The sequence below is a fragment of the Heterocephalus glaber genome, unplaced genomic scaffold (assembly GCF_053883595.1).
Source record: "Heterocephalus glaber isolate CG9 unplaced genomic scaffold, H.glaber_assembly_v1.0 deba00001760, whole genome shotgun sequence".
NCBI classification, from domain to species: Eukaryota; Metazoa; Chordata; class Mammalia; order Rodentia; family Bathyergidae; genus Heterocephalus; species Heterocephalus glaber.
The window spans coordinates 3,615,120-3,628,516 of NW_028258457.1; the positions used below are offsets into that span (position 1 = coordinate 3,615,120).

Sequence of the window (13,397 nt, forward strand, 5' to 3'; positions counted from 1 at the left end):
CTCATAAACCTGAGGTCATGAGTTTGATCCCTGGTACCAAAAAAAAAAAAAAAAAAGATATGTTGTGGGCCAGGGATTTAGCTCAGTGGTTCCGGCACCTGCCTCACAAGCGCAAGGTCCCGAGTTTGATCCCTGGGACCAACAAAAAAGATATGTTGCCATGAATCCCCCTCAAAATTCTCCCCCTCACTTCAAACATACTCATCCCATCATTCTTGCTACATTCTGAAGCAGCTCTGGAAGTCTTCTCACATATCTTTACATTTTTCTTTTTATTCAGTACCGGGGATCGAACTCAAGACCTTGCACATGTGAGACAGGCCTAATGCCACTGAGCTAAACCCCAGCCCCTCTCACGTGTCTTTAGTTGCACTGTTCTGGCTGCCTTGATGTCCTGAACCAATTCAAAACATTTACCTTCCATGATCATTTTGACTTTGGAAAAGAGCCAGAAGTCACACGGTGGGCCAGAGCCAGTGAATAACGTAGATGAGAGCACACATAATGTTTTCATGAGCTCGGCAGCAGCATTCACCGTATTTTTTTTTTTTAATAACACCTCATAAAGACACTCAAGGTCCGGGGATTTAGCTCAGTGGTTCTGGCGCCTGCCTTGAAAGCGCAAGGTCCCGAGTTCGATCCCCGGTACAAAAAAAAAAAAAAAAAAAAAAAAAGACACTCAAGAAGGGCCAGGGACGTAGCTCAGTGGTGCCATGCCTGCCTTGCAAGCACAAGGTCCTGAGTTCAATCCCTGGTACAAAAAAAAGCCTCAGAATGGCTGGGGCCCCAGGAGCTGAAGAGACGAGTGGGACCCTCCCCAGGCCCTCCCCCAACCTGAATACTTGACTTTGGGCTCCAGACAGTGACAGGACTTTTTTGTTTTTGTTTTTGTTTTTGTTTTGAGACAGGGTCTCCCTATGTAGTCCAGGCCGCCCTTGAGCTCACTGTGTAGCCCAGGCTGGCCCCAAACTCACAGTGATCCTCCTGCCTCAGCGCTGTGATCACAAGTGTCCGCCACCATGCCCAGCTTTGTGACAGATAAATTCCTGCTCTCCAGCAACCCGGGCTGGGGTGACTGCAGGCCCCGGAAACTCCTGTGGGGGTCTGAGCTCCAGCACAACCAGGCCCCGACCTTTGGTCATCCCTCCAGGAGGCTAAGACAGGCCCAGTGGTTCGACCTTGGGTTTCCAGAGTCCCCAGGAGGCGTCTGGAATGCAGCCACCCTGGGATGCCAAGGCTGGACACAGGCTACCATGCCTGACTTTGGGCCCTCACAGCCTGGGCACACGCACACACGAGTCAGTGCTGGGCCCGAGATTTTCCAAGCAGCCTCGGCAGGAGGCCCTTCCCTGAAGGATGAGGACAAGGCAGGCTTACTGAGAACTGCAGGAGGCCGAGAGCACAGGATTTTAAAAATTTTATTTTTGGTACTGGAATTGGACACAGGCCTTCACACTGAGCTACATTCCAAGCTTTTCTTGTGTTTTTATAACTTTGACACAGGGTTTCACTAACTTGTCCAGGCTGAGGCTGGAACTTGTGATCTTCCTGCCTCAGCCTCCCAGAGTGACAGGCATGTGGGGCACTATGCAAGCCTGGCTCAGGTTTGTTTCCTGAATTTCCAGTTCCACCCTTGCTCTCCCCTGGAGAAGTTCGGTGGCCTCAGCTAGGATGATTCCCATAAGGGAAGGCACAGGCAGAGGTTGGGTGGAGGCGTGGGCTCTGGGAACAGCAGGCCTATGAAGGGCAGCCATGGCCCTTTCCTGGGGGCACACGGGGGCCAGGGGAGGGATACTGCACACTGCACCCTGATTTCCAGAGGAATCTCCCACCCCTGCCTTCCAGGACTTTCTGAGGGCAAGGCCAGCAGCAAAGCCAGACAGGGAAAAACAGTCTGGGCATCAGAACTGTGCACTTCCACACATGGCCATCCCAGGCTAGGGGCAGTGAAAGGGAAGCCAGGAGGGAGACACCAAAGTGAGCCCTGGGCAGCCACAGCTTGGCTCACTGGGAGCAGGTGGCATCAACACAGCAGCCTTGCATCTGACTCCACTGTTGGGAGCCCCACACACAGGGACTGAACTGTACCCAGTTCAGCCTGGCTCACTCAGCACGAGGCCAAAGGAAGGCCCAAGAAGTAGGTTAGCAAGGGAAGCTCTGGACAGGGGACTCCTCATGGGCCAGCACCGGACCAGGTTCCAGAAGCAGCAGCTGCGTGTGGGCAGAGATGCACAAGAGGACCCCACATGCCACCCCTTGAGGGGGCTGCTGTCCTCGGAACCAGCAAGAAAGGACAGAGCAGCTGGGTCCCCTTGACAACCAAGTGTGGGGCAGGCATGAGCACTCAGGCTCACATACCAGATGCTGACACCATCAGGAAGACGGTGCCATCTGAGGGATAAGAATAAGCTCCCCAAAGCTGGGCATGGAGGCACACACCTGTCATCCCAGCAAATGGGAGGCTGAGACAGGTGAACTGCTGTGAGTTTGAAGCCACTGTGGGCCACATAGTGAGGTCCAGTCCTGGCTCAAAAAAAAAAAAAAAAAGGACCTCAAACCCAATGGGTGCAATGGGGCCAGCCTTTACTGGATGTGGTAGCACACGCCTGTCATCCCACACTCTGGAAGGCTGAGGCAGGAGGACTACAAATTAGAGCCCAGCCCAGGTAACTTAGCAAGACTGTCTCAAAATTTAACCAAATAAAAAGGGCTGAGGATGTAGCTTAGTGCAAAGGCCTTGGGTTCCATCCCTAGTACCGCCAAAAAAAAAAAAAAAAGGGCATCTGACTATTGAGCTCTGGTCTCCCCAGAGCCTGGCCTTCTCCCAGAGCAGATGTTAAGTCGCCTCTCCCTCACTCACGACATCCGGGATCTTTGAAACTGACAGGCCCTTGTTCATATGAGGCCCACATGGAGGGGCATCTCTGGCCCTCACACTTGCTACTGGCCCCGCTTCCTGTCAGATGTGACACCCGGACAGCGGTGGCCAGGCTGCCCTGGTCCTGGCGAGGGGCCTGACTCTGCTATCCTCGTCTCCCTATCCAGCCTAGGGGCCGGGATCACCCAGGAGCTGTGTCCCCGCTAGCAGGGGCTAGGGGCTCAGGAGGAGTGGGAAGGCTCAGCCCATTTGTGGGGCAACCCCCGACAGGGACCCAGAGCGCGGCATCTCCATCTGCTCGGGACCCAGGCTCTCTGCCCTGGCAACACCACACAGGGGGCACAGACTCTGTGGGGTGATCCTGGTACCCTCCCTCCTGCCACCAGGGCCAGGTGAGTGTAGCTCCACCCTAAGTTGTTGGCTCTGGGATCTTATCTCTTATCTCCCCCTGTGCTGACCTCTGGGGCAGGTGGGTCTCAGCTTCCAGAGGCTAGGACCTCCCCCACATCACGTGTCTGGAGCCGCTCCAATGCTTGGGGCCTCTGAGCTGCCCTCCGCCTCTGCAGAGAGGCCTCTGCTCACAAGGACCCGAGGATGCTGAAGGCCCCCGACCCTCCAGTATAACCTCCCACCTAGAACCATGCTCAGGACCCCTCTGCAGAGTCCCCTGTGCCCTGGGAGGTGCCACCGCCACAGGGTGTGGGGAATCAAAGGAATGGGAGTCTCTGGGCCCAACCCCAGAGCACTGCAGTGCCGGCCACACAGTCCCTGTCTGAGGCCAGGCCATGTGCAGGGAAACCAAGGCTCCTGAGTAACCAGCAGGGAGAGAGGCAGGAACAGGCTCCGGAAGGCGGCCCCCCCTTCTGGAGACCATCCGCCCTCCCGTGGGAGCTGGGTGGGTGGGGAGGGCCTGGCTGGGGCACACCTGGGCCCCAGCGGAGGGGATGGCCAGGCCTCCCGCACAGGAATGTGGCCCGGGTTTCCAGATCAGCTGGTTTCTCAAGGGAAACCCTGGGTCTGGGTTGGGGGTGGCCTCCTCTGGTTCAGAGTGGGTGATTCAGGCTGCCAGGCCCAGGCCCCAGTGCTGGGCACCTTCCTCTAGTTCCAGGCACTGCCACCAGGCCCCAGCTATGCCTTGGAACCCCCCCGGGGCCATCCCCGAGAGCCCCTTGCATCTACCTGGGGATCTAGGAGGTCTGAGCTTGTGGGGGACCAGTCCTTCTAAAATCTGAGGGAGCACCCCAAAAATGCCCCTGGCCAGCTCGCCCTGGCCTGGGCTACAACAACAGGCACTGAACCGAGACCCATCCAGACCAGGGCAGCAGAAGAGTCAGACATCCCACTTCCAAGGACATTCTGCCCACTCCAAGCAAAGCACCGCCCACCCTCTCACCTTTCAACAAGCTCTGCTGCTCACCTCCATCCACATCTGGACACCCCACACCCCGACAGGTCCCGCAAACCCACACAACACGGAGACCACAGCCATGAACACTCACTCCACCTCACCCTGCTCCACCCCATGGGGACGGGGCGAGCACTCACTCAGTGTACCTGACACCCCAGGACAGGCCCGTGGCCACCGCTGGACAGACAACATTCAGGGTGGGCGGCCAGGTGCTCCCAGAGCCTGGGCCAGGGACCTTCTCTTCTGCTGTCAGCACGGTGGCCTGGCTACCCCACCTGGCAGTGGTGAGTCAGTGCATAAAGGTTTACTGCCAACCTGGACCCTCGGCCCTTTGGGTGCCCAGAGCCTTCGGGGGTGGGAGACTCCCAGGAAATCGAGTGACTTGCCGGAAGGAATCTGGACACATTACTGTCACTTTCGAAACGCATCGACCAACACCACCTGTTTCGGTTTCACTCAGGGATCTGTTCCTGCTTGGGATGGACCATGGGCTCCAGGACCATTGGCCTGCACTTGGGTCACCAACAGCCCCAGGTCTGGGAGACACCTGCCACGACCTGGCCCTCCCCTCTTGGGGACCCAAGTTCCAAAGTGGCTTTAGGGTCTGGGTTTAGGACACAGGGAGAAGGGCCAGCACCTGCAGGAATGAGCCACAAAACACCAAGAGAGCAGGGTGTGATGGCGCATGCCTATCTTCCCAGAACTCCAGAAGAGCCTGAGGCCAAGGCTGGGGATTTAGCTCATTGGTTCCGTTGCCTGCCTCGAAAGCACAAGGACCCGAGTTCGATCTCCAGTACCAAAAACAAACAAACAAATAAACAAACAAAGAAAAAAACAAAAAACAAAAAACGGCTGAGGCCAGAGGATTGGTGTGAGTTCCCAGGCCAGCCTGGGCTACATAGTAAGTTCAAGGCCAGCCTGGGCTACAATACTGAGACCCTGTCTCAAAAACAAAAACAAAGACTGCCACTGTATGGGGGCTGGGCCCCATCCGCCCACCCACCTATTCAGCACCACTCAGCTCCTCAGCTCTGAGCGGGTGCTCAGCACAAAGCAGGGGACAAATGAACATCTTCCCAAGGCCTGGGCCTCCCTGGGCCTGCACAGGAGAGGGCGCCCCCGCTGGGCTGTCCCCAGAGCCTCAGGAGCAGGAGCTGCGGGCCACCAGACACTCTGCACCACAGCACCAGGTCACTTCCCTGCCCCTCTGGTCCTGATAGGTGTGGGTCTGTCCTCGAAAGGGTCCCATGGCTCCTGCCTGCCATCCAGAGCCCAGGGGAGCTAGAAACCTAGGCCACCACCTCCCACAAGGACAGAGCTTCAGGCAAAAGCTTCAGCCAAAAGCCACAGTCCTGAGGTCAGGCTGGCCCTGCTGACCACATGCGCAATGCAGGCAGACCCCACTCACTAGGAGTCCAAATCCCCTAGGGCACTCCCCCTGCCCAAGGCAGCACTGGGAGGACATGGCCACACCTCCCAGGCAGGGAAGCAGGAGACCCAGAGGTAGCAGTCACTTGCCACCCTGCCTCAGGGTGGCTGAGACCCTGGGGAAGTCTGTTCTTCAATCCCACTAGGCTGATGTGGGACTCACATCCGTGGGGTGAGGGGGCCACGCAGCAGAGCCATGGGGGTGCACTCAAAAGGCCAGGGAAGGACCCCAGGTGACCTGGACCTTGGGCTACATCCAGCACTTGGCCACACCTGGCCCTCCCTCCTCACGAACTATCTGACTACACTGCCCTCGGCTCCAAGCCTGCCCATCAGGAATCCCACAGACGTGTGCACAGGCGACACACACACACATCCCCGCAAGCACACACACACAAGTGGGTGTGCATGGTACTTGTGCATGCTCACACTGGCAGAGGCAGATCCCAAACAAGCACATACACCTGGCGTAAGCACTTGCAAACACACACCGGTGTCCCTACAAGCACGCACAAGTGCACACATACAACCTGGGGCTGGGTTGACACCATGGGGTCCAGGGGCTCCTCCACACACCCCACTGTGTCAACCTCCTGGCACCATTACCTCGATGATTTCAGATTCTGTTACACTCCCTCCCCCATAGAAAAGGGAAAGAAGCTGATCCCACCCTGGAAGGGGGGCGGCCCTCAGAGACCAGGCTCACTGGCAGACACAGTTGCCTCTTTATTAGGGCGCGCTTTCCCGCTGTGTCAGCGTTTCCTGCCAGGCCCTCGAAGGGGGGTGTCTGTGACACTGCTAGAACTCAGACCAAGCCTGAGCTGGTCACACCTCAGGATGGGAAGGCAGTGTGGGACAGGCCCGAGGGCTGTAGCCCAATACACAGGCCAGGTGCAGGCTCTCTGGGCCTCAGTTTCCCCACCAGGGTTGGGGACAGAGGCTGGAGCACTCAGGACGTGGATCCCCTCCTACACACCAGACTTCAAAGCCCTCGGAGACTCCCCCTGGAAAAGGCTCCTGTCTGGGCCCCAGGGCTCTCTATGCCTTTCTGTCCCAGCCCTTCACCATGCTGGGGTCCTGTTGCCAGCAGGTGTGAGCAGGGCTGGGGGGGGGGGAGGCTGGCAGACTTGCTTCCATCCCTCCCCTGCCAAGGAGGCCTGGGACCAGCCCCACCCCCCAGGGGTCTGAAAGGCAACTCCTCCCCTCCTCTGGGGCCTCCCCTGGGAAAATCCAGGACCAGGACAACCAAGAAGGCTGGGGGAGGAGGGCACTCAGGAAGAAAGGGTGGGGATGTCATAATGTGCCGCCAGGGGGCCTGCTCCCTGCCACCCTAGAAGTCCTGGGGAGGGATCCACAGATGACCAGCACCCCAGAGCCAGCACAGCTGGAAACAGCTCGGACACTCACTTTCACAGCCAGAAGGCACTGTCCCTGGCGATTCCTCTGAGTTCAATTCCTGTCACCAGCAGGGCCCTCGGGTCCCACAGGGAGCTCCCCCCAGGTGCCAGGCTCCTGGCCTGCCTGTCACCTCACCTGACAGCAGGTTCACAAGATTCCCAGCTCAGGATACCCCACCTTGCTCAGGCACCCCCTTGTCACGCTGAATGATATTCTCCAACCCCCAAACTGCCAACAGGAGTCCCACAGGCTGGCTCCAGGGCCAGGCACCCCGGTTCACCACTGGAGGGTGCAGCAAATGGCACCGATCATTCCTGGGCAGGAAGGACATTCCAGAGCAGGCGTGACCCACAGGCATTCCGGGAAGCAGAGTCGGGGGATGCCCGGGTGGCAGTTTACACACTGGATTCTTCTTTTTTTTTTTAACTTAACAAAATGTTAATCATTTCATCTAGGAAGACACCTCCTCTCCGGGTGTTAGATGGGTCCTAGCTCCCACATCCCCAGGCTAGTCTGGGTTGGTCCCTCCAGGCCCCACCGGCCTCCAGCCCAGGAATTAGGGTTCTGGGAGAGCTGTAATGAGGCAGGACGCTCCTGGCGAGGCCTCTGTCCCTGCCAACCTCACTGGTCCTTAGGCTTCCAAGCCACTCGGGCTGAGCACTCCCACCCTACAGGCTGGGCAGACGCCGCGAGGACGCCGGGGGGGGGGGGTCAGATATGCTCAGGGAGCCTCCTTCCAAACCGGGGACCGACTCCCAGCGGAGGGAGCCGCCAGGGCTGAGAACCAGGAGGGCTGGGAGCAACAGAGTTAGGGAAGGGCCAAAAGGGGTCCTAGATCCCCAAGGAGCCAGGGGTCTGGGGTCACCGAGATAAGAGAGATCTGGGATCATCTAGAGAAAAGGGCCAACAAATGCACAGGGTTAAGGGTCACAAGGAGGGAGATGTCAAGAGGTCAAGGAAATACGAGTTTAGAGTCACCAAGGAGCTCCAGTGTCACCAAGGAATCTGGGGTCAAGGATCTCCAGAAAACGAAAAGTCGGGATTAACAGGGAACTCGGCACAGGGATTACCGGAGAAAAGCGCGGGGGGCGGGGGGAGGGGGGTCGCGGCGAAGGGCGGGGTTAGGGGTCGCGGAGGGCGGGGCCGGGCGGTGGTCGCAATGCCCTCACCCAGCGAACCCCGGAACCCCGACGGGGAACACCAGGGCCCCGCGATGGGCCGTGCAGGGGTAGCGAGGGGCCTGGGTCGGTGGCGGGAGTCGCGATCGGACGCCTCACCTCGGAGCCGGGTGCGGCCAGACGCGGAGCTTGCAACGCCTCAGTTTCTCCGAGCCTCTTGGCGGTCGCCGCTCACTTCCGGGTTTCGGGCGCCATCTTGGGGGGCCCCGCGCACTTCCGGTCACGCCGCGGGGCGGGGCTTCGTGGGGGGCTTTTTTTAATGGGCGTGGTTTGTGGTGGGCGTGGAGTGCGAATCCACACCCGCGCGGTGCTGAAGACCTGGCTTGTGTCTCAATCTCCCCTGCCTCAGTTTCCTCCCTTGCAACACGCACGTGAATTCCATCCTGCTTTTTTTTTTTTTTTTTTTTCCGGTACCGGGGATCGAACTAGGGTCCCTTCGCTTGCGGGCCAGGCGGCGGAACCACTGAGCTAAATCCCCAGCTATCCTGCTTTGCTATCCAACTCGGGTCCTCCTTCGCAGCCTCCTCCAGGCCTTTGCACATGCCGAACTCTCCTTGCCGCCCAGTCCGCTATGTTTCTGTACCTTCACTGCCTCCTCTCCAATAGTTCTATTAACCACCCATCAATCTCACCCAAAATACGGACCTGAGGCCCAGCCAACACGGCGCAGCGTACAGGGGCCCTAGTGTTACCCCAAGAGAACAGGGTCCTTCTGGGCATGGTGAGGACCCATACGCCCTTCCCCTCAGGCTTCCAGCCACCAGATGAAAACTGTCCGGATTTGCCTATGCAAGGAAGGAGGCGAGACCCAGCCATGACCAGAGCCCAGAGATACACAACTTTCAAGATCCCGTGAAAAATGAAAACACAGGAACCTTCATGCAAAAATTATTAAGAATTCCCAAGTATGGTGGTGCACACCCGAAATCCAGCTACTCAGGAGATTCAGGCAGGAGGATCTCAAATTCAAGCCCACCCTGGAGCTGACTGGACCCAATGGGGTGGGCAGGCTGGTGCAGACAGATCCAGGTGGCATGTTCTCTCCACCCTGGTGTCAGACTACAGTCACCTGACCCAAGTCACCATCAGCAGACACCTCCTGACCACATTCCAGCCTCAAAGTTGGAGTTTCTTTATCTATGGCTTTGATTTTTCGTTCAGTGAACTTGGAGATTTGGTTCTGTGGCCAGACTTTCCCACACCCGTCATCAGGCCCAGAGCCCAGGGAAACATGAAGTCTCTGCTTAGCACATCCTGGATGGTGGCATGGTAGAGAGGATACTGAAGCTGGGGTTTTGAAATTCGAGTAGGAGTTTGCCAGATAGACAGCAATAGGAACTCCAATCTGGGCAAAGTAAAAGCTGTTCAAAGACCTGATCTTGGCCAGGGATTCAGCTCAGTGGTGCCACCGCCTTCCTCGAAAGCACAAGGACCCAAGTTTGATCCCCAGTACCAAAAAAAAAAGACCCGGGCCGGGGATCTAGCTCAGTGGTTTTGCCACCTGCTGTGCAAGTGCAAGGACCCTAGTTCAATCCCTGGTACAAAAAAAAAAAAAAAGACCCAATCCGATGTGGGACTGGCAAAGAGAATTTAGGTTAAGGGTTTCCTGTAACCAAGCCCGAAAGGACAAATGGGCAGATGGGGAAACTGAGACCCAAAGAGGAAAAACTATTTATCCAGAGAAAGCTGCACTTTGGGATGCCATTTTGGGCAATTTGGGTTGCAATCCTGACTATGAAGTTATTTTACTTTCTCTTAATTTTCTTATTTTTTGGGGGGGTGGTTGTTGCTAATCCAACCCAGGGGCCCATGGGTGTTATGCTGAAACCCTCTTCCAAAGTTAATGCAAAGCAGTTACATCAAGCAACAGGCACTGAAGACCAGAAAGGTGGATTTGAAGGATAGATGGATGGATGGATGGATGGTGCCCTGTCAGTCTTTCTCATTTTCTCCCACACAGGAGCTATGTGGCCCCGTGAAAAATGAAAACACAGGGACCTTAATGCAAAACTTCTTAAGAACTGCCAGACTAGCCCATGGCTGTCATCCCAGCTACTTGGGAGGCTGAGGCAGGAGAATCTCAAGTTTGAGGCCAGCTAGGCAACTTAGTAAGACCCTGGAAATAAAAAATAAAAATAGCTGGGGATGGAGGTTAGTGGTGGGTGCTTGCCTAGCATGTGGGGGATCCTGGGTTCTGTTCCTAGAACTGCAAAAAAAAAAGAAGAAAGAAAGAAAGAGAGAAAGAAATTTTTAAAGAAGTCAGCAACCAGGGCCAGGGATTTAGCTCAGCGATGCCACTGCCTGCCTTGCAAGGCAAGGTCCCAATTTCAATCCTCGGTACAAAAAAAATAAATAAGCCAGCAGCAAAGCAATCACCAGAGCTCTGGGATCCTCTGAACCCAAGCAGTAGGGTGGAGTAGCACACAGCGGCCCCCTAAGACCTGGACTGGTATTACCCACCTTCCACAGGGCAGGAAACTGAGGCACAGAATTGTTCTGTGGCCGACCAGAGATCACCAACGAACCTGAAAAAGGACTGGACTTGGCCTTTGCCATGTCTGACTTGGAAAACTGAGCAGCTGTCTTGGGTTGTTCTGCCTGAAATGGGGTGGTTTGCCGAGGGCAGGCTAGGTCGAGCTGGCTCAGCATGCAGGAATGTGCCAAGTCCCTGGATGTCTAGGGAATTAGTCACATTTGGGGATTTCCAAGGAATCAAAGTGGCCTTGGAGAAGAGTAGGGACCCAGTTCTGGAGCTCTGGGTGCAGCTCTGCTTATTGCTGTGTGACCTTGGGAAAGTTAGTTTACCTCTCTGTACCTGCAACACCTCATTTATAAAATGAAAACAGGAATAGTGATAGTAGCTACCTGCTGGGTTGCACCTAAACAGCCCCTACTTCTTTTTCCCTTTTTACAATTCTGAAGATCAAATTCAGGGTTGCATATAAGCTAGACAAGTGCTCACCAGTCCCCAGTCCTTTTTATTTTGACAAGGGTCTTGCTAAATTGCCCAGACTATCCTCAAACTTGAGATGATCCTCCTGTCTCAGTCTCCAGAGTAGCTGGGATGACAAGCGAGCGCCACCTCATCCTACCCCAGCCCTCCTAAATATTTCAAACAGCAGAAAACTCCAGAAAAACCTGAAGGTTGTCGATAAGGACATTCTCAGGCCCTCAGACTCCCCACACTGGAGCACCTGGCCCCCAGCCTCCCTTTCCCTCCCTGCTCTGCCCAGCTTGTGGTAAGGAGATGGATGCAGGGAGTGGAGGAAGGAGCGTGGGGGAGCAGCAGGCTCCAGTCCTGGGCAGGTGGGGAGGGGCAGGTGCCCCCAGCCTGGCCCAGCCCCGTGGGAGCACTGGGACGAGGAGTCACTTCCTGTTTCTCCTCAACCTGGAAAGTCCCGGCGATCCCGGCCACCGCGGGCGCCCCTCCTGCCCGCCACCCCAGCCACTTCTGCTTTCCATGCCTGCTTCCTCTCAGCCAGTGGCCTGGGAGTGCCCCTGTGCCTGCTTGGCATGCACAGGGGAAACTGAGGCAGGAGCAGCTGTGCACTGGCATGCCTGCCCCTCCCCTGGCTCCCTTTATCACTCACTATCTCTGTCTCTGGAGGCCTCTGTCTTTGTTTCCCAGCATCTCTCTTCTTCTGGCTATCTCTGTTCTGTCTCTCTCTCTCCATCTCTGGCTGTCGGTTTCTTTCTCTTTTTTTTTTCCTCTTTTTTATTTTTGTTTGTTTTTGAGATAGGGCCTCGCTGTGTAGTTCAGGCTGTCTGTAAACTCACTATGTAGCCCAGACTGGCATTGAAGTCGCAGTGATCCTCCTGCCTCAGCTTTTGCCCGTGGCTCCCTCTTCAATCCTGCAGCCTCTAGGCTCAGGGCTGTGTCAGTACCAGGACAACATCAGGAAGCTGCGAACCAGCACAGCGGGTTTGAGTCTTCAGGGCTGGGCCTTCCACCTCTGCTCCAGGCACAGGCAAAGGCCCCTGCGGGTCAGGGACACAGCCAAGGGCATGTACAGGGCCTGTGAGGGTCTTGGGTCTCGGGACTGGGAAAAGGGACAGTGGTATGGCAGGGTCCCGGGAAGCTGGGGCCAGGCCTTTACACCCTGGGCAGTTAGGAGCCATGGAATGTTATAGAGCAACAGAGCAATTTAGACACTTAGGGAGACCCTGTCTCAAAAAAAAAAAAGTATGAGGAAGGGGCCCAGGAGGCAGGCAAGCCACCCCAAATAATGAGGTCATCGCCCTGGGACTTTCTGGATGGGCACCCCAGGTGGATGCCACCCAGTCCCAGGGAGATTCCAGAGGCTGACCTGGTCCCAGGTGACTCATTCTAGGGCCAATAGTTGGAGAGAGGCATTTGCAGAACCCCTAGGACCCCCACCTTTGGGAAGAACTGGACTCCCCCAGGCCATGTCTCTGAGGCTCTGGCCCCTGCTGGTCATTGCCTGTCCCTGCTGCTGCAGGAGACGTTAGTAGAAGGGAGAAGAGCCCAGGAACATGGGAGTTAGGACTTCCAGCGTTCAAATCCCGACCTTCTGTCCAAGATGTTTGACTCCAGGTCCATCTATAAAATGAGGATAGGGCTGGGGATTTAGCTCAGTGGTTTCGCTGCCTGCTGCGCAAGCGCAAGGACCCGAGTTTAATCCCCGGTACCAAAAAAAAAAAAAGATAATTGCCAAGGCATAGTGACACACATCTGTAATCCCAGCACTTGGGAGGCTGAGGCAGGAAGATCACCACAAGTTCAAGACCCCATCTCCAAAAAAAAAAAAGATAAAATGATTTAGCCAGGCACCGAGGCATATGCCTGTAATCCCAGCATTCTGGAGGCAGAGGCAGGAGGATCAAAACCTCAAGGCCATTCTGAAAAAATTATCAAGACCCTGTCTCAAAATTTTAAAATTTTTGTAAAGGATTAGGAAGTAGCTCAGTGCTGCAAAAATAAATACACAAAGGGCCCAAGCTGTAGCTCAGTGATGAGCATTTGCCTAGCATGAACAAGACCCTCGGTTCCATTCCCAGCACCACAAAAAAATAAAAATAAAACAAACTCTCAGTTCTGATCCACGATAGCCCACCCTGGCATGGGTCCTGCAAAACCCAGTTCAGA

At 55.9% G+C, this 13,397-nt stretch overlaps 1 protein-coding gene across 2 annotated transcripts in view; it reads right to left on the bottom strand.

Moving 5' to 3' along the window:
• Positions 1-8,528, bottom strand: part of Sbno2 (strawberry notch homolog 2) — a 53,040-nt gene extending 44,512 nt beyond the window's left edge. For both annotated transcript variants that reach the window (XM_087201417.1, XM_004865975.4), the window contains exon 1: positions 8,390-8,528. The gene's annotated coding sequence lies outside the window, so the exon portion shown is untranslated. The remainder of the gene's footprint in view (positions 1-8,389) is intronic.
• Between the last annotated feature and the right edge of the window lie 4,869 nt (positions 8,529-13,397).